The sequence below is a fragment of the Rhodamnia argentea genome, chromosome 8 (assembly GCF_020921035.1).
Source record: "Rhodamnia argentea isolate NSW1041297 chromosome 8, ASM2092103v1, whole genome shotgun sequence".
NCBI classification, from domain to species: Eukaryota; Viridiplantae; Streptophyta; class Magnoliopsida; order Myrtales; family Myrtaceae; genus Rhodamnia; species Rhodamnia argentea.
Window position 1 is genome coordinate 2,978,486 of NC_063157.1, and position 23,304 is coordinate 3,001,789.

Here is a 23,304-nt window from a genome sequence, read left to right on the forward strand (position 1 = left end):
TAACTTTATTTGATTTTTGTTTCATTCGTAGTTTTCACAAAAATCAGTGTGGTTGTCCACTCAAGGCACATTGTTGTCACAATGGCGATTTTTTTTTTTTTTTGACAAATAGGTGGTGCCTTTTTTCTTTGCTACTTTGTGAGCACATTGATTACTGTAGATTGGGATGATGATCATATTGAATAGGGCCAGTGGGTTTATTAAGGATCACTTTCTGGTAGAAATTTGGACATAATAAGAAGTTGGCAACAGTTGAATTATTTTGGATAGTATAGTGGTAGTTCAGCGGTTCAGTGAAATGCCAGAAAGTTGAACGTTCTTCCCTGGTAATAACATGATGGCTGGTTCTTTTTACGGTCTCCATGTAAATTCAAGTTATATTTGCTTTATATTCAGGTTAATGGCTTGGCAGTAGACAGGTACGTTGCAATTGGGCGACAAAGGGTGCTGGTGGCATGGAAGAAAAAGCAGAGCTCTGATGCCAAAAGTGTGGTGGAGCTCCGTTGCAATTGGGCGACAAAGGGTGCTGGTGGCATGGAAGATAAAGCAGAGCTCTGATGCCAAAAGTGTGCTGGAGCTATCTAATGGCTCATCAGGTTAGCCATTTTTTGGAACAAAACTTTCTTGGATTCATCTTGGTTGATATGCGATGCTCGAAGGAACGGGCATTTTAAGTTTTACTGCCTAGAGTCATTGTATTATCAACTGTCATAGGCATTTTCTCTCTCGTGATTGTTTCACGTATCATCTACCCTCTTTTTGTCATTGCAGAGGATGGTAGGGAGGGTACAGACAGTGATGCTCCAGAAAATAATAATCAGTAGCAACTGTTTATGTAGGAAATTTAGCTCCAGAGGCAAGAGCGATCTCTCTTTCTTGGACTATTTTTCGATGTTGCTGTCCATATGGCAGATTTTTAAGTAATTTCGGGGCAAATCAAAGCGGTTTTTCCAGATTATCTGTAAGGAAAACTCATATCTTCATCATGAACTGGGGGTACAGTAAACTTTGCATCGTTGGTTCTTAAAGTTACACTTGACATCTTCATATTGACATTACTACATTAGCCATCTGAGTTTTATTCTTTCTGCAACCAGTAATAAAGTTATATCCAAAGAAACTGTAATTCTTTCTTTTTATAAAGTCTAAATATGCATCAACCATCTGTGTACTTTTGCAGTACCATAATGCTCTTCTTTAGTTATAACTAGTCAAGAAGCCCGTCCTATGCATGGGTCTCTTTTTTATTGTTATAAATAACTTATACTTCAAGCAAGTGTTTGAAAAGCTCAAGAAATTGAATTATCACAAAAAGGATAAGGATTTGAACTTGTCACTTTAGTACTGATCTAAATTATTTTCTATATAATGAAGAAGAAATCAAAGTGCAGAGCGTGTTCTGATTCTTTTCATGTTTTTTTCATATCAGATCGAATAGTATTCCTTTCCTCTTCATTAGTTAATTTGATGCTAACTTTTGCAATAACTAAATTTGGATGTATTGTATTACATTCTTTGAGTGCCAACATTATGAGGAGACAAAATCTCACAAACTGATTAGATAATGTCAGTTTACAAAATTCAACAATGATTAGAAGTCAAATTAGGATTAGATGTGAAAAAATTGCTCTAATTAATTTCAACTGAAATTGCGTGTAAGAAAAGAAGTAATTTTTTAAATGCTAATTCCATTCACCCTATTTATCTTGTTCTGCAAATCTTAACTTGCTTACATGATTATTGTTATCTAAAAATTAAGTAGTAAATCAAATTATATTAGAGATTTGGATTGATCTTTTTTTTTTTTTCACTATTTGAGCTTTGACTTCTGTTTAATGTTGACCACTTCGAATTTCTAAAACTAAATAAATACAAACTTTTGACATCCCTTGAAGTCATGTAATTTTTATTTTTTTTTGGTAAATTCTTGCTCTTTAAATTTCGTGAAAGATGCTTCTTTTTCTTTAGATTGAAAGAAAAATATAAGAAAGAAAGGTTGAATAAAAAACGATAGTTCATTTAGTGAAACATGTTTTCTTGATTTGTTTAGTTAGTGGGACATAAGAACTCAAAAAGAGAACCGCATGCCAACACTGATACTCCCCTAGCTTTTGCACTAAGACACGTATATAGTATTTGATTAAGTTAACTCTAACTAATGCAACCACATTTTGGATCTATACCGGAATAATTTTTTAGACTAATTTATTCTGTTATACTTTTTATTATAAACTATCTGATGTTAGTACTACGTTAGTTCATACTTTGTAGCCTTATTTAGAGGAGAGAATTCAGGAAGTGGGTGTGTGAAGAGTAGGTGAATGAGTAGAGAGGAAGAGCTGATGACCTTATTCTATCAAAGTTAAACTTACTTATATGGAAAATGGCTCCGACAATTTACAAGTTCAAATTTGGCCTTTCAAGTGAATAAAATGACAATTGTAAGTATTTGAATTTTTGGTGATGGGCATTTACAGGGATTGTGGAGTTTATCAAGTAGGAGGTAGTTTTGCGAATTATGACTTGTAAAATGTTATTTGTTTTGAAATGATAGAGTGCATTTTACCCCATGGAACATGATACCATGTGTAGTTTTCCCTTATGTCTTTTGTTCAAGTTTAGTTCACTATACTGCCTAGGAAAGGGTTTCATTATAACTAAGGAAGACTTTATGCTATAATTGCATCGTTATAAATATATGTGCGTGCACGCGAGCTCGTATAAATTGACTGTGTAGGCTAACTTTAAGAAGTAATTTGTCTCCAATTTTTTTGGGGAAATTCTTAGTCATTTTAAATTTGCGGGTCACTCAGCTTCAACTTCATTGCCATTTTCACGCGCCTGGAGTGATTGAGGAGGTCCAGGTCCAAAGAAACAAAGGATTTGGTTTTAAGAGGTGTAGTACTCGTGCAGAAGCAGCATCAGCCATTCAAATGGAAAATTGTGAGTCACTTCTATGCGGAAGACAAATTAAGGTGTGTTCTTGGGCTTGTTACTAATGCTCTTCATTTCGAATTTTTCATTTCATACGGTGCTGATTAGAAAAGTATCTGTTCCATATAAAATGTAGTGGAAGATTACTAATTTTGCAATCATGCTGATATAAGTGGAAGTTACCACACTTTTTTTCGTTTCCTGATTGTAAATCCGACCACCTCCCCAAGTTAACCTTGGTCGAGGATCTCATTTTTGTCTACTACACCGAGAATTGAATGCAAGTTGTCTTTGAGTTTTGTGCATTTAAGTGACTATACTAAACCCTTTTGGATGAGGTTATTGCTCTTCGACTTAGGACGGATTTAAACTCAAATCTGTCAATGCTGTAGCTATTACTTCATCAGCATGTTGTGGCCCCACATGTTCGGCTGTACCTCTTATCCGCTACAAGGTTAAGCAAAGGTGGGATGTGTTATGGTAATAGAATGATTCTCCGACAACACAAGTGGAGTGTTCTATCTTTTCAATAATTTGAAGGTTTCGGGGCATAGAGTTTAAGATATAATTGCTGTCCGCATCTTGGCGGTGGTAAAAATAGATCAGGGGCTCTAGCTTGGGAAAAACAGTAGTTAATACAAGACTTCCTCCCCCTGGTGTTTTCGATTGAACCAAAGCTGACTTCTGATTTGTTTGTGCTTGCAGTGCTCCTTGGGTAGCAAGCCTACTCCCCCAGGAACAAGCTCCAACCCCCTTCCTCCACCTGCTGCAGTGGCACCATTACCAGGCCTTTCTAGTGCTGAACTATTAGTCTACGAGCGACAGTTAGCAATGAGCAAGATGGGCGGCATGCATCCTCTCAAGCAGGCAGCGATGGGTATGGGAGTTGCTGGCGGAAGCCAGGCCATCTATGATGGTGGGACTCAAAATGTTGCTGCTGGCTTAATGGTTTAAGGGGGAAGAGAGAGAGAGAGGAACTTTTCTTGAGCTACATATATTATTGAGAGTTTATGACAACTAGGAAGTCGCCGATTTTTCTTTGCATGTTACCCTCGTCTGGGCATGTTACCCAACTAGGAACTCGTCTGTGCATGTTATGCTTGTCTGGGCATGTTAGCCTTGTCAATCTGTTCTCTTTGTCTGTTTGTCATTCTATTTATGTAGCTGTATGGTTGGCTTCTCAGAAATGAATCGCTCTTTGGACCATTTTCCCACGAGGTTCCGACGCATTTTATTTCTACTCAATCAAGGCGAATTTCCAATTTCGAAAACAGTGGAGATTTGCACTGGACAACCTTGTAGAGGCATATGCTACTATAGTCAACTCGCATAATTTCTAGAAACCGTGAGACTCGCTATCGAGGAATTGTAGACTCATTGATTAGTATAAGCCCACGCGCTACCATTCTACTGTAGTATTATGATTAGGGTAATATCACGTTGTTCATATGCTTTCCGTCCCTGGGTGGATGGGAATGGAGTTGTCTTGTTGCCACAATGCCAATGCTCGCTGCGCTGTGAGAACAAGTAGGATTGATGACTGGCTTCCAAAGCATCGGAGTTCTGGAACAAATAGTAACTCTAAGCTCCGACACTATCACACCTCATCTAATTGTTTGATCATAATGCATCATGTGCTTCAAGAATAACTAGATTCAGGCAAAGAAATAAATCAATAGGAATTTGAGACAACTTTTGTATACGTCGTGAGAGAATTGGATTTCATTTCTGGATTTCCCAATTTCCCTATGGTCTTAAAAGAAGTAGGAGTCAAAGTGATGTGAAATGAACTTTAAAGGTAAAAGTTCGCGGTAGCAAAGTGCATCTTCCCCTTGAGTTTATGCCGGTCTTCTAAGTTTTCGATAGTTCAGAGGCATAGATGTAGAGACCTAGCTATTTAGAAATTCCTGAAGCATCTTGCAAGTTTAAGTTTGAGTCACTATCACGAAAAATTATAATCTACTCCATTTAGCAAAAAAAAAAGGCTTAGTGTCTCTTTTTGCTTCGTATATTAATATTTACAGATAAAAAATATATTTTAAATGTCAAAAGAAATTAGGAAAATTTCGACATGACTTCACAGCAATATATTTATCTATATGTAAAAAAAATTAAAATTTCCTCTCTTTTGATGTGAAATATGAAAGAAAAATAAGAATCAACACTCGAATTTCAAAATTGAACCAAAACACCCTGCTTAAAGAGGACCAATGTGACAAAAATTTACATATAGGGATTCTATCATCGGTTGAATTTACTCCTATTTCGAGTACTTTTGACTTACTTATGATGCGCAGAATACGTTTCCAAGCTATACATACCTTGAGAGGTGGTTGTGCACTCGGTTGGGCTAAAATCTTCGATCGTTTGAAATGGATTCTTTAGCTGGATTTTGACCTGAGAGTTCTAATTTGGTATTGCTACGGAACTCAGCTGCCACCCCAGAGAACGTACTAGTCTGGAAGATACTGCTCCATTCGAAGAAGCACCCGTAAAAAAAAAAAAAAAAAAAAAAGAACATCAGGTCGAGACCTAAAATCAGCAGGCATTGTCTCGATATATGCTATATCTCCTAGTCCTATATCCTGCTATGGTGACTAGCGGAATCGGGTGCGTCAAGTTTCGAGACACCTATTTGAGCTGATCAACTTCTTCAATGAGCAGAAGTCCATCAGAAAACTCCAAGACATGGAGCTGAAGCCGATCGACTAACCCAGCCGACGCAACTCAAGGAAACGGAAACCTCATTGCTAAATGTACAGAATGTTTCACCTGGACCACGGACCATCTATGGAAGCAAAGAGCACGAGTTCGACAAACCGGTGCTTGTGTATAACTGGCGCTTGTGATCAATCAAGGGAGCATGTCAGCACCTAACCAAGCCTGAACATACCGAAAGGCAATAGCAGCAAACATGTGCTATTTCATGGATGCCGACTAGCATCGCAGCTAGATACTATCGACACGAATCAAGAGCCAAAATGTTGGTTCACGCTGCTATCCGGCGTCATGGAAGTTATCATGCTCGGCAACTAAGATGAGGAGGCAAGCTCCTGACTCATCTCTATGTGCTGAGCTCCAGAGTCCACAGTTATTGAGCTAGGAAACGACGTTGTTCATTGCCAAATTTCCGAGCACTGATGACTATGATTTTGTACTGCGCGAGAGACCTTGGATGATTTCGGACAGGTACGTCGCTATTGGGATGCCACAACCTGATTTGGACCTCAATAAAGCTGGCAGCTTGGCAAGAACACCAACATCATGCATGAGAACTTTGAGGAACCCTTCCATTAAAAACCCCAAACTATGAGTTATCTCCCTATTCTACCCCAAATTATTTTGACTCATAAAAAATCTCAAAACTTCGCTTCATACCCAAACCTGCTCTATTATCTTTCCATATACTGTTAGAATTTCACCAGTCATTTCCAAGTCATTTTAATTTTTCAAATTAATTTTTTTTCGTCATTTTCTTTTTTTTTTCCCCTTTTCTTCTTCTCCTTTCACTTCTACCATGACAATCCACTTGTCAGCCCAGCCATGAGATCATTTAACCCCAATCGGTGGCCTTCAGGATGCCACGTCTGATAGAATTGTTACGGAGGGCATCACCGGCGATCCCGTAGCCACGATAGCTCTTGCAAAAGTGGCCGATAGAATTGTTACGGAGGGCATCACCGGCGATCCCGTAGCCACGATAGCTCTTGCAAAAGTGGCGTGACTAAGAGAGGTTGGAGTTGTAGTAGCAGAACCTGGTGCGTGTGGAATCATAGCGAGGGCATTTTAGCTGTTCTTGCTTGGGGAATTGAGGACTCGTTGTGGGTTGAAACAGTGATGATGGGTCTTGGTGCATTTCCTCGCCTACTTTTTAGTGAGACTTACCAAAAAGAACTTCAAGTTCTGAGAGTTTTGAGGACTGAAAATGATCGAAACCAGGGGTTTTGAGGCCAAAATGATTTGATTTTGAAGTGAATCTATGAGTTAGAGCTTAGAGGGCGTGTGCGACACTGAATCTTGGTCCTGTTTGATTTAGGTTAAGAATAGAGATTACCTCAAATGCAAGGTCGTGCTCCTCAACCGTGGATGGCAACCTCCATCAATGGAGGTCGACCATAGAGCACAAAGGGAAAGAGAGAAGTGCTTGGGCTCGTTTTGTCGTCGCCCAGGCTTGAAATGGATCTACCAAGCTTCGGGGATGACTAAGCTAAGGTAATGGCCAATAAAGATGCCTTCTTGAAGCTTGAAAAACTAGAACGAGAAATAGGGGTCTTGGTTGAGAGTGCTGGATATGATTTCGATGACTACCCACATTCGCGAAGGGGTGGTCGGAGGTCGTGGCGTGGCGTGGCTTCAAAGGTCTAAGTGGCAATGGGTGAGCACCAGTGGACTGATGTCGAGCGAGTCTATGCAAGGAACACGATGAACAGTGTCTTTCACACAGGTTGTCCACGGCAGCAATAAAAGGAAGAAGAAAAAAAGAAGAAATTTAACTAAGCCGACATGTAAAAAATGACACGTAGATGGATGACAAGTGGGTGGCACCTCAGATTCCAACGGCATAGTTGGATGGGAAAATAACGCAAGGCGGACTTGGGTATGAAGTGAATGTTGGTGATTTTTTATGAGATAAAAAATAATTTAAGATAAAATTGGGACATAAGCTAAAGTTTGGAGTTTTTGTGGAATTAAGTTGAAAAAAGTTAGGAAAACCTGTTAATAGAGATGGCAATTCCTGATCTATGATACAACACAGTTACTATGAACAAAAATCTAAATGACATGATCCGATGAACTCGAAGCTAGCATGAATTGACACTTTTTCACGCACTCAATTTCAATGCAGAATGCAATTCGCAATTGCACTGAAACATTTTGGTAATCGACCAAAATAACAGGAATAGACCGATACGAAGGTGATTACAAGGCATAATTAAGTGGCTACCCCTACCTATTGAGTTAAGAAAATCTCCATGTATATGAAGGAAAGTGGAAAAAGTACACTAGAAGTGCCATAACTTTTTTATGGCGTTCACTTGAATGCCATAACTTTCAAAACGTTCACTTAAGTGCCATAACTTTCAAAAAACGTTCACTTGAGTGCTATATTGACGTGAACGCCGGAAAAGCCGACGTGACAGCCGAAAAGCCGATGTGGCACGCGTGAAAAAGTTACTGTAGCACGTCGGAAAGCGGACGTGACACGCCGAAAAACTATTATAGCACGCTGTAAAGCCGACGTGACATGCTAGGAAAGTTCTTGTAGTACTTAAGTAAACAATTTTACTCCAACGTAGCACTCAATTGAATGATTTTTGAAAGTTACGGCACTTGAGTAAACATTTTGAAAGTTATGACACTCAATTGAACGTCGTACACAAGTTATGGCACTTCTAGTGTACTTTTCCCAAGAAAAATCAAGTAAAAATGAGTGATTTGAAAAATACTTATCCTCAAAATTATCACTTATATATATACATATAAGGTTTTGATTTTTTCGTTCGCGAAAATTTTAGATATAAATCGTCGTCGATAATGAATTTTTTTTTATCAATTAATTACTTCAATTGATATATGTGATTATTTAAAAAATATCTAATTTTCTTTTCCGTGAACAAACAAAGCTTGAAAGTAAAGAAGCCTCTGATTGACAAGCCTTTTGATAAGTGAGCTGGCAGGACCCATTAGGCTCGAGCACGTTTAGCTCAAATGCCCCTTTTTCCTATTTAGTGTGACATTATTACTATAATAGTGCGACAATTATTGTGATTGAAACCATGGAGAAGTTGATTTGAGGGGTTTGAATCTACCTTGGACAACAGGAGGAGGAGGAGGAATCAGAGAATAGAGAGAGAAATTAAGGAAAATAGAAAGAGCAAAACACAGATACAAAACGTAGATAGGAACGAGGAAGAAGCTATGGAAGATAAACTTGTTGGATCCGGATCGAAGCTTCTCGACGAATCTGAGGAAATCCGGAGATGAACTTGTTGGAGGCCATCGCTTACGAGACCGGCCACCACGAGGCGACATCGCCAACTGCGGAAGGCTATCTCTTCTTCGACGTCGTTGTCGTGGTTCTCTATCGACAGTGCCCTTCCGCCCTTCCCCTTCTCTTCTTCCACATCGTCATTGTGGTTGTCTAATTCTTCTATCATTATTTATTTATATTCGATCAATAACTCCCTTTTCTTTTTTCTTTTCTTTTTTTTCATAATCGAAATGGATTGTAAATGAATATATTCTTAGACCCATTTGAGTTGAGACTCGTATTACGTAGTTGGACTTTAATATTGTGAACCACTTTAACCTGTCCATTAAGTTTTGAGTAACCAATGTCCGATCCGCTGAATTTGAGTTTAAAAAAATGGGCGGGCGGCTCCATTATTTGGATCCTCTTTGTTTCTACTCGAATATAAAAGTCTGCAAAACCAGAGGTCCACCATCATATTTTCTTCTCCGTTTGCTTTTTTCTATCTCTGTGTACCTCTGTATACCTGGGAAGAAGATGGCAGGATATGCCCCTCAGCCTCCTCTCGCTTCCTATGGGATCTTGCAAACAGCGATCGGCGCCAAAGAATTGGACAAACTCAACCAACAGGAGGTGAGCGATCGAGTCTATGGCGGATTGCTTTTGACGTTGAACGAGGGACAGGGCGAGCATCATCAGGCAAGTTCCAGAGGACCAAAAAAAAGAGTTTGTTGTCTTGTTCAAGAAGAAAAAAAGTTTGTAAATCAAGAGCACTTGCAGATGATAAGTAGATCTACAAAATAGTTAGTGCATCACAGATCAGATGTCCTGATTAGACACGAGCCGAGGTTTGATCTGATTTTTGCTAGTTGTCTCACTCGCGATCGCTGGTTTGTGCTTACAGGGACAGCACTATACACACAAGTATTGGGTTGACGAACGCCTGAACAAGAGCTGCTGGATTGTTCTGGCTCCTGCCTTATCGATCGATTCGGTTAACGATTCCAACATCTGGACATGGAAAGAAGAGCAGGAAAAATGGTAATCGTTGCTTCTCCTATCCTAAAACTAGTACGTTTTAAGTCCAACTTTCATGTGATTGTCGAATGATCTAAGGTCGATCCTGGGTACAAGGTATGAAATAGGCTCGCTCAACAAAAATGACTCGGCAGGCGGCGAGGAACGTTCTGTTGTTGCCGCGGCCGCTAGATGAGTACCTATGTATTGGATTGGCATATCTCTAGCTTTATTTTTGGCGTTGTGTATTTCCTGATGCCCGCTGAATATGCAGTGTTTTTCCAGCTTCAAGTTGTTCATTTAGCGACACAAAAAAACAATTTTTGAATTGCTTACGATCATCATCGCTAGTAAACCAACCCTTTGCTTGCTCGAATGAACATCTCTGAATTTCAGCTATGGGGGCAACGGGATTGTTCGCATCGCCAAGATAAAGAGAGTTTCCTGGGTAGCGATCAGTGGGACATGGAAAACGACGACGCTCTCTCCGAAGACAGCATACAAAGTCGAGATCATCGTGAAGATGGGGCAGCGAAGCTACGGATGGGAAGCTCCGGTGGACCTCAGTCTCACTCTACCGGATGGACCCGTGCAGAGAGGCGAGGTATGCTTAAACGAATTGGCAAGGGAACGGTGGTCGGCGATTACAATCGGCACGTTCGAGACAACGCCCAGAACCGTGGGTGAGATAAGCTTTTCCCTCGAGCAAACTGGTGGGAATTGGAAGTCCGGCCTCCTCGTCAAAGGCGTTCGATTAAGGCCACTCGCTTGACACATCATCACTCCATTCTCTGCTTCCTGGCGCAGAATCCCAGTTCCAGCCGCTTCAGATCTAGCCATGACCGGCTCTCGTCCATGGCCGCTGCGATTGGCTGAGTTGTGGCTCTAATGTTTGCACTGATTTCCTGTCTATGTTTGCTTCGTGTATCTTGGCAAATGGTATCTTTCGTATTTCGTATCCATTGTACCAAAAAAGTCAAAAAGGAAGAAATTCCACTGTCTGTAATATTTTCGACTAGAATCATGCTCAGCTTCTCAGGTTTGCCAACCAGGGAAGTTGGTTTCTTTTTTTTTAAAAAAAAAAGGTATTTAGCGTAGAAAATCATATTTCTGCAATTGCATAAAATCATATTTCTTTTTGTAACCAAACGTGCTGACTCTCTCTCTCTCTCTCTCTCTCTCTTTCCCCTCCCCTCTTGTCCGCTCGCCCTTTTTCCCCACGTGCTCTTCTCTCTACTTTCTCTCTCCTCCCTCCCCTCACCCACTCGCCCGATCTCTCTCAATCGTACATAAAAGCCAAAATAATTCAAAAAATGATGGGGCCCCACGTAACACCCTCGGCCGCCCAACCCATTGTTTCACTTTTTTTCCTCTCACATCATCTCTCTCTTCTACACCAAAAAATATTCACCTAAAATACCAAATGACCTTTTTGCTCCTCAATCGTACACAAAAGCTAAAATAATTCAAAAGATGGTGGGTCCCACAGGGAAGTTGGTTTTTTTTTTTTTTAAAGCTTGCATGTTTCGACAAATTAGAGGGCCAGGACGGCGATAAAATGCTTGAATTGTACGCCACTATTTATCTTTGTGTTTGGAGAAATAACCATAAAAAATCTCTAAATTATGTCTGCTCTGGTGTGATAAATATGCGGGTCATTATAGTTCGCCATAAAAATTCGAAACCCACAGATCACAAATAATTTAGGATGTTTTAAGGGGTGCCACCGCCGTTCCGACTTTCTTGGCGAGAGCTATCGACCCCCATCGGCCATAGGCAAGGTCGGAGCTCAATCCGGGCCTCTCCAAACTCTCTGAGATCGATAGCAAATCTTGGGTACCTCAAGCGCAGGTTGAAATCGAGCTCGACGTGCCATACACGTTGAGCTCGATCCCCATATCTATGTTCGAGCTCCCCGCCACGAGAGTATTTCCCCACCGAGATTTTGTCAAACCAAAGAAGCGGGTCTTGCACCAGAAGCTGAAACATGGAGGGCAAGTGAGGATCCAAATCTTCAACCTAGTTAGAGCACCACGTGGCAGTTTCTCCTCTGCCTCGGGACAAACGAAATCTGGTCAGACCAAGTCTTACAAATCGAGATCAATAGACAAGGATTGACAAGGATCGAAGAATAGCTACTGAACTTTTCTAATTCCTCAGTCAGTTTTGATCTCCTCGTGATAGTGCTCTGGCAAATCTGGAAATCTAAAAACAACGCCATATTTCTAATTCCTCAGTCAGTTTTATTTGCCACTGCGGACTAAAATCCCCAAAAATGAAGACAGCAACTGGACTCGAGCAATAAAATTCTTCAAAACAAACATGAAGTAGGAGTTGAAGTGATGTGAAATGACCTTTAAAGGTAAAAGTTCGCGATAGCAAAGGGCTTCTTTCCTTTGAGTTTATGCCGGTCTTCTTAGTTTTCGATAATTCAAAGGCATAGATGGAGAGATCTAGGTATTTAGAAGCCAGCATCTTGCAAGTCTTGTGCATCCTTTGAGTTTGAGTCACCTTCACGAAAAATTATAATCTTAATCCATTTAACAAAAAAAAGCTTAGGGTCTCTTTTCTTGATATATTAATATTAACAGGCAAAGAAAATAGTTTAAATGTAAAAAAAATAAAGAAAAAATCGACATGATTTCAAATGTATATATTTATCTATATGTGAAAAAAAAAATTGAATCTTTCTTGTGAAAGACGGCACACTTTTGATGTAAAAAATGAAAGAAAAATAAGAATCAACAATTGAATTTCAAAAATTGAACCAAACACCCCGCTTAAAGAGAACCCGTGTCACAAAAATTTGCATACCGGAAATGACGAATCATCCTCATGCCTTTGACGTTTCATACGGAAGGAATTCTATCATCGGTTGAATTTACTCATATTTCGAGTACTCTTTGACTTACTTATGATGCGCAAAATATGATTCCAAGATATACACGCATCCGGAGGCGGCTGGGCATTCGATTCGGCTAAAATCTTTGATCATTTCAAATGGATTCTTGAGTTGGATTTCGACCTAAGAGTTCTAATTTGCTACGTTGCTACCCAACTCTGCTGCGACCCTAGAAAGCGTACAAGTCCGGAAGATGCTCCATTCGAAAAAGCACCCGTTAAACCAAACATCGGGTCGAGATCTACAATCGGCAGGCATTTGTTTCGATATATGCTATATCCCCGAGTCCGATATCCCGTTATGGTGTCTAGTGGAATCGGGTGCATCAAGTTCGAGACACCTATGCCGGGCCGGTCGACTTCTTCGAGAAGAAGTCCATCAGAGAACTCCGAGGCATGGAGCGGAGGCTGACTAATCCAGTGTGAGGTCCTAAAATTTCGACGTTCATGAGATATCGAAATTCAATAAAATGTTCGATATTAAATTTTAGTTCGTCACGAAATATTGAATTTTAAGAAATTAAGTGACGATAATTTGATATTTCTCGAGTCGTCAATCGGATTAATTTAGGCTTCGAGAGTTTAGTCGTCGCGTTTTAGGATTGAAATTCTTGCGCCCGAGCCTAAACTGTGAAAAGTCTAAAAGGCCCTTCAGTTGAGCCAAATACCGTACTGAGTGGTGAAATGACGATTTTAGCTCCGAATATTATTTACTAAGAATCAGAATAGGTCTATTTTTTACCGGGACCCACCTTATCAATTTGGCTCCTCAAGTCAAAGATTTTCTACTTTCTCTCTCTCCATTTTCTCTCTCCTCCCACCGCCTCTCTCTCCCCTCTTTCACGCACGAGCACCCTCTCCCCTGCCTTCTTTTTCTTTTCTTTTCCTCTTCTTCTTTTCTTCTTTCTTCTCCTTGTTCGTTCCTTCTGTTCGTGCGACTCACCCTCCCCCAGCTACACCGAACTGCATCCCCTCCTCCTTGCTCCGTCCACCACCACCACCAGTCGTCCTCCGCCGTTCGAGCTCACCACTGCCGCCACAACAACCCCTGGGCCGACCTGCCCTGCCCCGCGAGAGTTCCCTGTCAACATTCGATCGCAGTGGAATCAGAATCAGCGCAGCGAGATCTGTATTAAGTTAAGAAGAAAAGTCAAAATCACCAGGGTCCGCTGGTGAGGGCGGCCCTCGCGCAAAGGCTGGGGAGGGAAAAAGGAAAAAAAAAAGAAAAAGAAAAGAAAGGGGAAATACAAGTAGAAAAAAAAAAGTAAATGGCAAAAATACTTTCGATCAAGCCCTTTTTTGAAACAATTTGAATACTTTAAGCCTTTATTTGAAATAAAGTCCACTTTATGTTCTTATTTGTAATTTTTCCTAATACTAAAAAGCGGGCCGCATAAGAAACAATATAGTCAAAATACTATGATAGTGAGTGTTTTAAGTTAAATGAGGAGTGGAAAAAGCGTGGCCCTATTTTTTGCTGTCTGCAAATTTCCAATAGATCACATGAATTACCAACTTTTGTTTGCATAACTTATCAACTTAACAACCTTACCAATATTCATATGAAGTACCAACTATTATTTGAGGGTGTCACCTATTTGTTTTGTTTTTGCGATGAAGTTATCAATTGATTTATTATTATTAACTCTCATTGGAAAATATGATTAAAAAAAAAAAACTCTCAGTGGAACTTTTTGACCGACTTATATCATTCGAGAGATTTCGAGTGTTTACCAACTTTCTCATGACTTACCAACTTTTGTTGAATTTTTGCTCTTGTATCAAATGAACCGCTTTATTGAAGTTACTAACCAACTTCTGTTCAATAAAATTACCAAATGAATCTCTTATTGGAGCCGCCTAACAACATTTATTTGATCAGATCCAAATTACCCACTATTCCAATAACCTCCCCATTTTTTTTTTCGTGTTGAAGTTTTCTGCTCTTATTCGAAATTACTATCTTTATTTACTTTACCAACTTTTCTGTTAGACGAAGTTATCTTTTACTTCTACATTACTAACTCTTATTTGATACACTGACCGACACTTTTAAATGATTTCGGACTTATCAACTTATAGAACTCACGCACTTTGGAATTACTTACCCATCATTGGGACCAAATTGGTTGTGTTGCACTCTCTCTCTCTGGTTTTTCGTTTTTCAACTTTTCCATTCATTACGTCATATAGTTTGTGCTGAAGACACGGTCCATCCATCCATCAAGGATAGCGTATTCAACCGCACACCATGCTAACAATTGGTATGTTGTCACAATAAATGAGAACAAAAGGTGTTTAATGTGGAACCACCCACCTAGGTGGCGCCGCTGGTTCGCGCACTCTTTCTCTCGCAAAAGGTCGAGTGTTCGAATCCCGGGGGTATCGCGGGGTGACTTACCCGGTGGCACGTGTATGGTGACTAGCATGTATTGCCCCCGGGGTTTACCCCCGGTTGCCGGCCGTGCGGAGATACAACATGTACCGAGATATTGCCGATTGGAATCGGAAGCACCATGTTCTGAGATATTTATATCGAGAACAAGAAGTACTTTGCCTTGCGTGAATCCACTCCATAGAGCATGTGCCCACAACATGGGAGAGAGCATGCCTGACATCTTGGAAGGCGACCTAGGGAGGAGGAGAGAGTGCAACCTTGAGGTCGCAAAGGCTTGCAACGGGTTGCATCGCCAGACGTTAACTGTGGCGTTATTCTATCAAAATATACAGAAAGTTCCATCATTTTCTTTTTCGCATTATTCTTAACTGCGGCATTTCACGAACCCAACAGAAATGACGAAGTCCGCCAAACGTTGGAACAAATTGAAAAGGAAAAACAAAAAACATTATAGAGTCGTTTTTTTTTCCGGGCGAAATAGTTGTCAATGTATTTACAAAGAACAAATTAATTAATCCATGACATGTGTTTTAGCTTTTCCTAGAGTTCTGAGGTAATTTTCAGAAATGCAAACGGTTCTCTTATTTGTCCGAAATGATAGGAATTTGCTAAACATTCTTTTTTATATTTCAAGAACCATAATCTCTATAAATCCCCATGAAGGAAAAAGTATTAAGCTAGGTCTTAAGGGCGGGCAAGAGGTAGAGCAATATTCATACGCTCGAGTATCATGTGACGTCCTCCTCAAGCAACAATGAAGCATAAAGGTGTTAAAATATATTCTTGAAAAGAATAAACAAGTAAATTGAATAGGCAACGACGGATCCAAGGGAGGCTGATGAGATCCGTAATATCCTAGTTGGTTGTTTGCTTTAGTGATCTTGAGCGATTATACATCGAATTTCAATAATTTCGGAGTTTGGGCCTACTCCATCTGCCGTAACTTTAATAATTTGTCAATTTAAAAAATCGCAAAGTGGATAAGTATTTCGGTATTTGTATTTGAGGTAATACCACGAAAAACCTCAAACTTATATACCTATGACAAACTTATTCAAAACTAATTTATTTACCACAAAAAACCCCAAGCTGATACACCTAGGGTGAGCATGGTTCAGATTGGTCCGGTTCTTTCGAGAACCGTGGACCGGACCGATGGTACCGATTCTCAATTTCACGAACCATGAACCGGATCAGATGTCCCTAGAATCGTGGACCGACTGAATCATGTTCGGTTCCTGTGTGGTCCAATGGGACCGGTAAAATGAAAATAAGAAATAAAATGATAAAAGGAGGGAGATTCAAGAGATTCTGATGGACAAGCACTTGGAAATCTGCTCGCCACCACCTTCTGGTAAAACATTTAAATGCCCTGAAACAGCTTTAAAAACCGCCATTGTCCCCGGAAAATTCATAAACTCCAAATACTACAGGTTGACTTACCAAACACGAGTAGGAAGACGAAGGAGAATTCCTGAGACACCGAACACAGAGAGTGCCTTTAACTGATGAAACGGACATATTCCAACCAATTCACAGAGAGAGAGAGAGAGAGAGAGAGAGAGAGAGAGAGAGAGAGAGAGAGAGAGGTCGTAAGCCTGAACACACCAGCAACCTATTCTATTATGTGGCCCAAAAAATGACCCCTGTCTTCTGAGTTCTGAATAATGAATATTAGGTTTCCTTCTATTTTTTTTTAAATCAGAATTAAGTTATTTTTTATTTTATTTTAATTAATTTATGTGTTTAAAAAAAAAATCGTTTGCCCGGGCGGTCTGGTTCCACCCTAGATTCGGGAACCATACCGCCCGAACACCAATTCCACTTTGAAGAACACTGGACCGGTGATCTCGAGAGCCGAACCAAACCCGTGGGTCTCGTCCGGTCCTGGCGGTCCATTTTGCTCATCCCTAGGTACACATGTGATAAATTTATGCCAAACTAATTTTTAACCACAAAAAATCTCAAACTGGTATACTTGTGATAAATTTACCCCATTAGTTTCCTTTAAATTAAATTATTACCACAAAAAACTCCAAACCAGTATATCCATAACCAATGGAGGGTAAAAACCCCAAATTGGTACATCCATCAACTATTACGTATCATCAAATGCAACAATATAACGGTAAAATTTAACGAGAACTAACGGATGGTAAATTTATCACATATGTACTAGTTTGGATTTTTAGTGGTAAAAAAATTAATTTAGAATAAAGTTGTCACATGTGCACTAGTTTGAGATTTTTCGTGCTATTACCTTTTTATATTTCTATCCTTTCAGATTGCTATTATGGGCTAGTCAACCTTGAACCTTCACAATCCTAATAATAAATGACACTTACGACTCCAATGAAACGTTACGATGCGAAGAGCATTTGGTAATCCCCTTTGAGGGTACTTGTGCTCGTTTAGCAAACAAAATTCATCATATTATCTCACGAATTAGTGTAGACACATATACGCACGGGTGTGTATATAACACGCTTTCGTTTATTGCGATACTTTTTATTTCAGAAACTTAGCACCAATTAGAAAGTGCTTCGTAAGGTGTCATCACGTTTGCACATCGGAACCCCATCCATACGTATATACATAGATTCTCTACTCATGAATTAGCAAGCATCCGTAATAGCTCTATTTGCTTATATTTGCTTTTATATCTTCATTTACTCTGAAAATTCGATATGGGCCAGTAACTTCAAATAAATCAGCCTAAATTCTGACTAAAAGCAGGCTGGGCCAGATTAAGCTAGAAATGGGCTAATTGTAACTCTTGGGAGCTTTATTGTAATTAGTTTCACTTCTGTTGGCCATGTTTGCAACACTGAGACGGACAAATCATCGTCTTTGTCAATGTCTGCTTTAACCTCTTTTCTTAATCGCCTTCACCGGTCTTGCAGGCTCAAATTTGACAATAAAAATGATGATCAAGACGATTAGGACAGACATGATGTACAAGATGGACAAGAAAGTCATATCTATCTATATTTCAATAAGACAAATGCCATGTATACTGAGATTAACCGACAAAGTTGATATATTAAGCTATATGACAAACTCTTATTAGGGATTAAATATGCCCCATTTGTTTAAGCAGCTGCCACCGGCAAATTTACTATCTCACTTAGCATACTGACTTTGTAAACCACTGCTAACAAGCCAAGTACTACTCTTTCAACTGATTATGTAACGATATGGCTCAGTCATCTCAAAAAAGCACTTTAAGTAACGACATGATATGATGACCATCTAAGCAGTAACTTTTATAAAAGAGATAAATGAACCTTCGCTGGATTCTGTACTAGTCACTTCCATCTTCCTTGAAGGCTGAGAATACTGATCATGGATGAACAACTAAAAGAAACAAGTCGCTCTTGCAAACTTCGTCACTCTTTTCTTTCCCGCTCTCTATTTCTCTCGATCTCTTAACATTGAAGCTCCTTAACTTTGGTAAATTTCCTCCGTGATTTTGCTTCAATCGTCAATTCCCTCGATGACTGTGAGCTTAGGAAACACAACACGGAAAGATCCATGATAATCTTACTGCAATGCCCACGAAATGCACCGCTACGATTTGCTTACACATGTGAATATAATCTTTCATGAACTTCCAACGTCAAATTGTGACGCCGAGTTTTGGCGAGAGAGATTTAGTTTTGGTGTCGATTCTATCTTGAGGAGAGCAAAGCTATTACATGAATTTGATATGCTTAAATGAAAAATGATTATATGACTGTGCTTAATTTACTATGAAAATAACAACTTATTTTGGGCCACAAAATAAATAAATAATAAATAATTAAAATTATTGCAAGGCCTACTTTTTAAAAAAATTGTAATTTATAACATGCTGTTATTCTCATTGTTATTCTAGCGAAAGTCCCATCAAATCGACAGGTCCAAATTCGTTTTACGCCTTTTGGGCCTTGAATTCCTGACAAAGCCCTACAACTAAGCGGATGGGCTGTGTATACTCCGTGAATGTCGAAACTTTGCCATATTATAGCCCACTTTTCCCCTATAGCAATTGGGTTTAAATGATTTAGGCCCTGTTTGGTTCAGCATTTGGCCAAGGGACTTTGAGAAAATGCAAATACCTTTGGACTAAAGGCCTTTTTCAAAATGCAAGTAGTGTTTGGTAAAGTATATTTTAAAAACACATTTAAAAAGCAACTTTGACGAAAATGTTGTTTGGTGAAAAATGAACTTTGTAAAATATTTTTTCTTTTGAAAAAAAGCGGCGGCGACCGGCGGCGGCGGCGGCGACGACCGGCGGCGGCGGCGACCGGGCGGCGGCGGCGGCGACGACCGGCGGCGGCGGCGGCGACCGGGCGGCGACCGGCGGCGGCGGCGGCGGCGACAGCGGCGGCGGCGGCGGCGGCGGCGGCGACGACGACCGGCGGTGGCGGCGACCGGGCGGCGATCGGGCGGCAACCGGGCGGCGGCGGCGACCGACGACCGGCGACCGGGCGACGGCGACCGACGACCGGCGGCGGCGACCGGCGGTGGCGGCAAGCAAAGGTGAAAAAATTAAAATAATAAAAAAATTAGTTGCATTTCGCCAAAGTCCCTTAGCCCAAAGTACCTGGAGGTACTTTGGGCTAAGGGACTTTGGAGAGCATTTGAGATGCAATTGCATCTTCCCAAAGTGAGTCAAAAAATGAACCAAATACCATTTGCATTTAGCCAAGGGACTTTAGAGCCCCAATGCTCATTTGCAATCTTGAACCAAACAGGCCCTTAATCCCTCATCGATCAACTCGAAGTCGTGTCCCATGTTAATATCCTAATACCTTCTTTCGATTCCTCATCAATCTTTTTTTTTTTTTTTTTGTTGGTGTGTGTGCGCGTTCTGATTCTATCATATCTTTTAACCTACTTATACGGGAAATGGCTCCGACAATCGCAAGTTTAAATTTGGCCTTTCAAGTGATTAAAATGACAATTGTAAGTATTCAAATATTTTGGTGGTGAGCATTTTCAGGGATTGTGGAGTTTATGAAGTAGGAGGTAGTTTTGTGAACTATGACTTGTAAAGTGTAATTTCTTTTGAAATGATAGGGTGCATCTTGCCCCATGGAACATGATACCATGTAGCTTTCCCGTCTGTCTTTTGTTCAAGTTTAGTTCACTATACTGCCTAGGAAAGGGTGTCATTATAACTGAGGAAAACTTTATGCTATAATCAAATCGTCATTAATGTGCGTGCGTGCACGCGAGCTCGTATGAATTGACTATAGTGGCTCATTTTGAGGAGTTATTTGTCTCTAAATTTTTTGGGGAAATTCTGAGTCATTTTGAATTTGCTAGTCACTCAGCTTGAACTTCATCACCATTTTCATGCTCTTGGTACTGGAGTGATTGAGGAGGTCCGGGTCCAAAGCGATAAAGGATTGGGTTTCGTAAGGTATGGTACTCATGCAGAAGCAGCATTAGCCATTCAAATGGGAAATACTCAGTCACTTATATGCAGAAGACAAATTAAGGTGTGTGTTCTTGGGCTTGTTACTAATACTCTTCATTTCAATTTCTTTTTTTTTTAAATTTCACTGGTGCTGATGGTTTGAAAAGTTTCTGTTCCATAGAAAATTTAGTGGGAGATTATTAATTCTGCAATTATGCTGACAGAAGTTGAATGTTACCTCACTTTTTCCCTTTCCTGATCGTAAATCCGATCACCTCCCATAGTTAACCTTGGTCAAAGAGCTCATTTTTGTTGACTACACCGATATTTGAATTGTCTTTGAGTTTTGTGCAATTTGTGACTGCACTAAACCCTTTTGGATGGGCTTTTCGTGGCGTAGAGTTTGAGACAAAATTGCTGTCCGCATCGTGGCATTGGTAAATAGATCAGGGACCCTAGCATGTGAAAACGGTAGTTAAGGCAAGACTTAGTCCCCCTGGTGTTTTCGATTAAACCAAAGCTGACTTCTCATTTGTTTGTGCTTGCAGTGTTCCTGGGGTAGCAGGCCTATTCCCCCAGGAGCAAGCTCCAATCCCCTTCCTCCACCTGCTGCAATGGCACTCATACCAGGCCTTTCTACTGCTGAACTATTAGCCCACGAGCGACAGTTAGCGATGAGCAAGATGGGCGGCATGCATCCTCTCATGCAAGGACAACATCCTCTCAAGCAGGCGGTGATGGGTATGGGAGTTGCTGGCGGAAGCCGGGCAATATATGATGGTGGATTTCAAAATGTTGCTGCCGCCCAGCAGCTCATGTGTTATCAATAACATGCCTGGTTTTGGCTTAATGGTTAAAGAGAGAAACTTTTCCTGAGCTACATATATTACTGAGAGTTTATGACCTCTGGGAAGTCACCGATGTTTGCCCTTTCTTTGCATGCTATCCTTGTCGAACTGTTCCCTTCGTCTGTATGTTATTCTATTTATGTATCTGGATGGTTGGTTGCCCACAAATGAAACCGTGTCTCTTCGGAGTGACCATGTTGCCGCGCCAATGCATTGTCTTTCTACTCAGTTAAGGCTATTCACAATTTCAGAAACAGTGAGACTTGCATCGGACAATCTTGTTGAGGCATATGCTACTAAAGTCAACTCGCATTTTCAGGAACCGTGAGACTCGAAGACACTGGAGACACGTCGATTAGTATAAGCCTGCGCAATATCATTGTAGTGCAGTATTGTGATTCCACAATATAGCATTGTTCATGTGCTTTCCCTTCCTGGATGGAGGGGAATATGGGGTTGTCTCGTTGCAGCAATGCTGACCCTCCCTGTGCTGTGAACATAAAGAGGATTGAGGATTGGTTTTCAAAGCATCGGGTGGTGGAACGACGGTAACCCTAAGCTCGATACTATTACACCTCTTCTAATTGTTTGATCATAATGCATCATCTTTTCCGAACAAAACCTTTGATGTAGATGCCAGCTGTCTACGTGGTATAGCCGGCGTTGACGTGAATATTTTTAATAATATTTTTACAATTTATGAATTTTTTAAATCTTTTTTCTAATCTTATCTTTTCACTTTTTTTCCCGCACTTACGGCCGGTGAGGGTGTCCCGGTCCTCGCTCGCCCTAAGTGCTGTAAAAAAAAAATAAAAAAAATGATAAAAATTCATAAAATTGTTAAAACGTTATTAATAATGTCCATGTCGGTACCGGCCGTGTCATGTAAGACGGCCGGCATTCACGATAATGACTTTGGTCGGAAAGGACTGAACTGCAAAAATACAAAAGGTTTAGGATTTATTCGAGATTTAGGACTAATTTGACACAATTATAATAAGTTTAATACTTTTTTAATAATTTCTCCCTAAGAAATAGGAGTTGAAGCAACTCGAAATGAACTTTAAAGGTAAAGTTTGCAGTAGCAAAGGGCATCTTCCCCTTGAATTGTGGTTCAAAGGCACGGGTGTGGAGACCTGGGTACTTAGAAGCCCATGGATTATCCTGCAAGTCTTGTGATTGTTTATTAACTTTGAGCCACTTTCTCGAAAAAAATTATTATGACGGCCTAGATTCAGTAAGTATGGAAGGAAGGGCAAGTGCAATGCCTTGACAGTACGCGGACGAGACTGAGTGCATTTTTCCTATCCCACATCCCCTAGGGAGGAGTCTTGGGTTAGTTGATCATGCTTTGAATTCTCTACTCTGTGTAACGAGTTTTAAAGCCGTGATGGCTTGTCGCGACCCTCTCGAGCGCTCTTGAGTGCGAGGGCTAATGGGTCATCATCGTCCAGCTGTCTATGGATTTCGGATGTGGTCCCATCTCAAGGTCCATTACCCAAATCGCAACGGAGGAAAAACGGGGTCGACCTTTCAGTGTGGTCTAGTGACATGTGAATACTTGTACATGCCTCGGAGTCACTACCAATCATTTCTTGAAGGGTATAATTGGAAAATCCTATCGAATAGTTAGGAGATTCTATTCGATTCTGCGAAAACTAGAGAAATGAGATTAGGGACTTAGTTATGCCAACTATCGGACTAGACGCACTTTTAGTACCTAAGTTGACTGAATTTTCTAATATCAGATTTCGTGCGGATGAGTAGGGTACGAATCCTAAATATAGAAGTTTGTGCAGATAGGAATAACTAACATAGCAAACACAAT

General features: G+C 40.4%; 1 pseudogene; it reads left to right on the forward strand.

Annotated features, from left to right (window-relative positions):
- The first annotated feature begins 401 nt into the window (after positions 1 to 401).
- Positions 402 to 21,494, forward strand: LOC115737992 (annotated as a pseudogene).
- Positions 21,495 to 23,304: the final 1,810 nt, after the last annotated feature.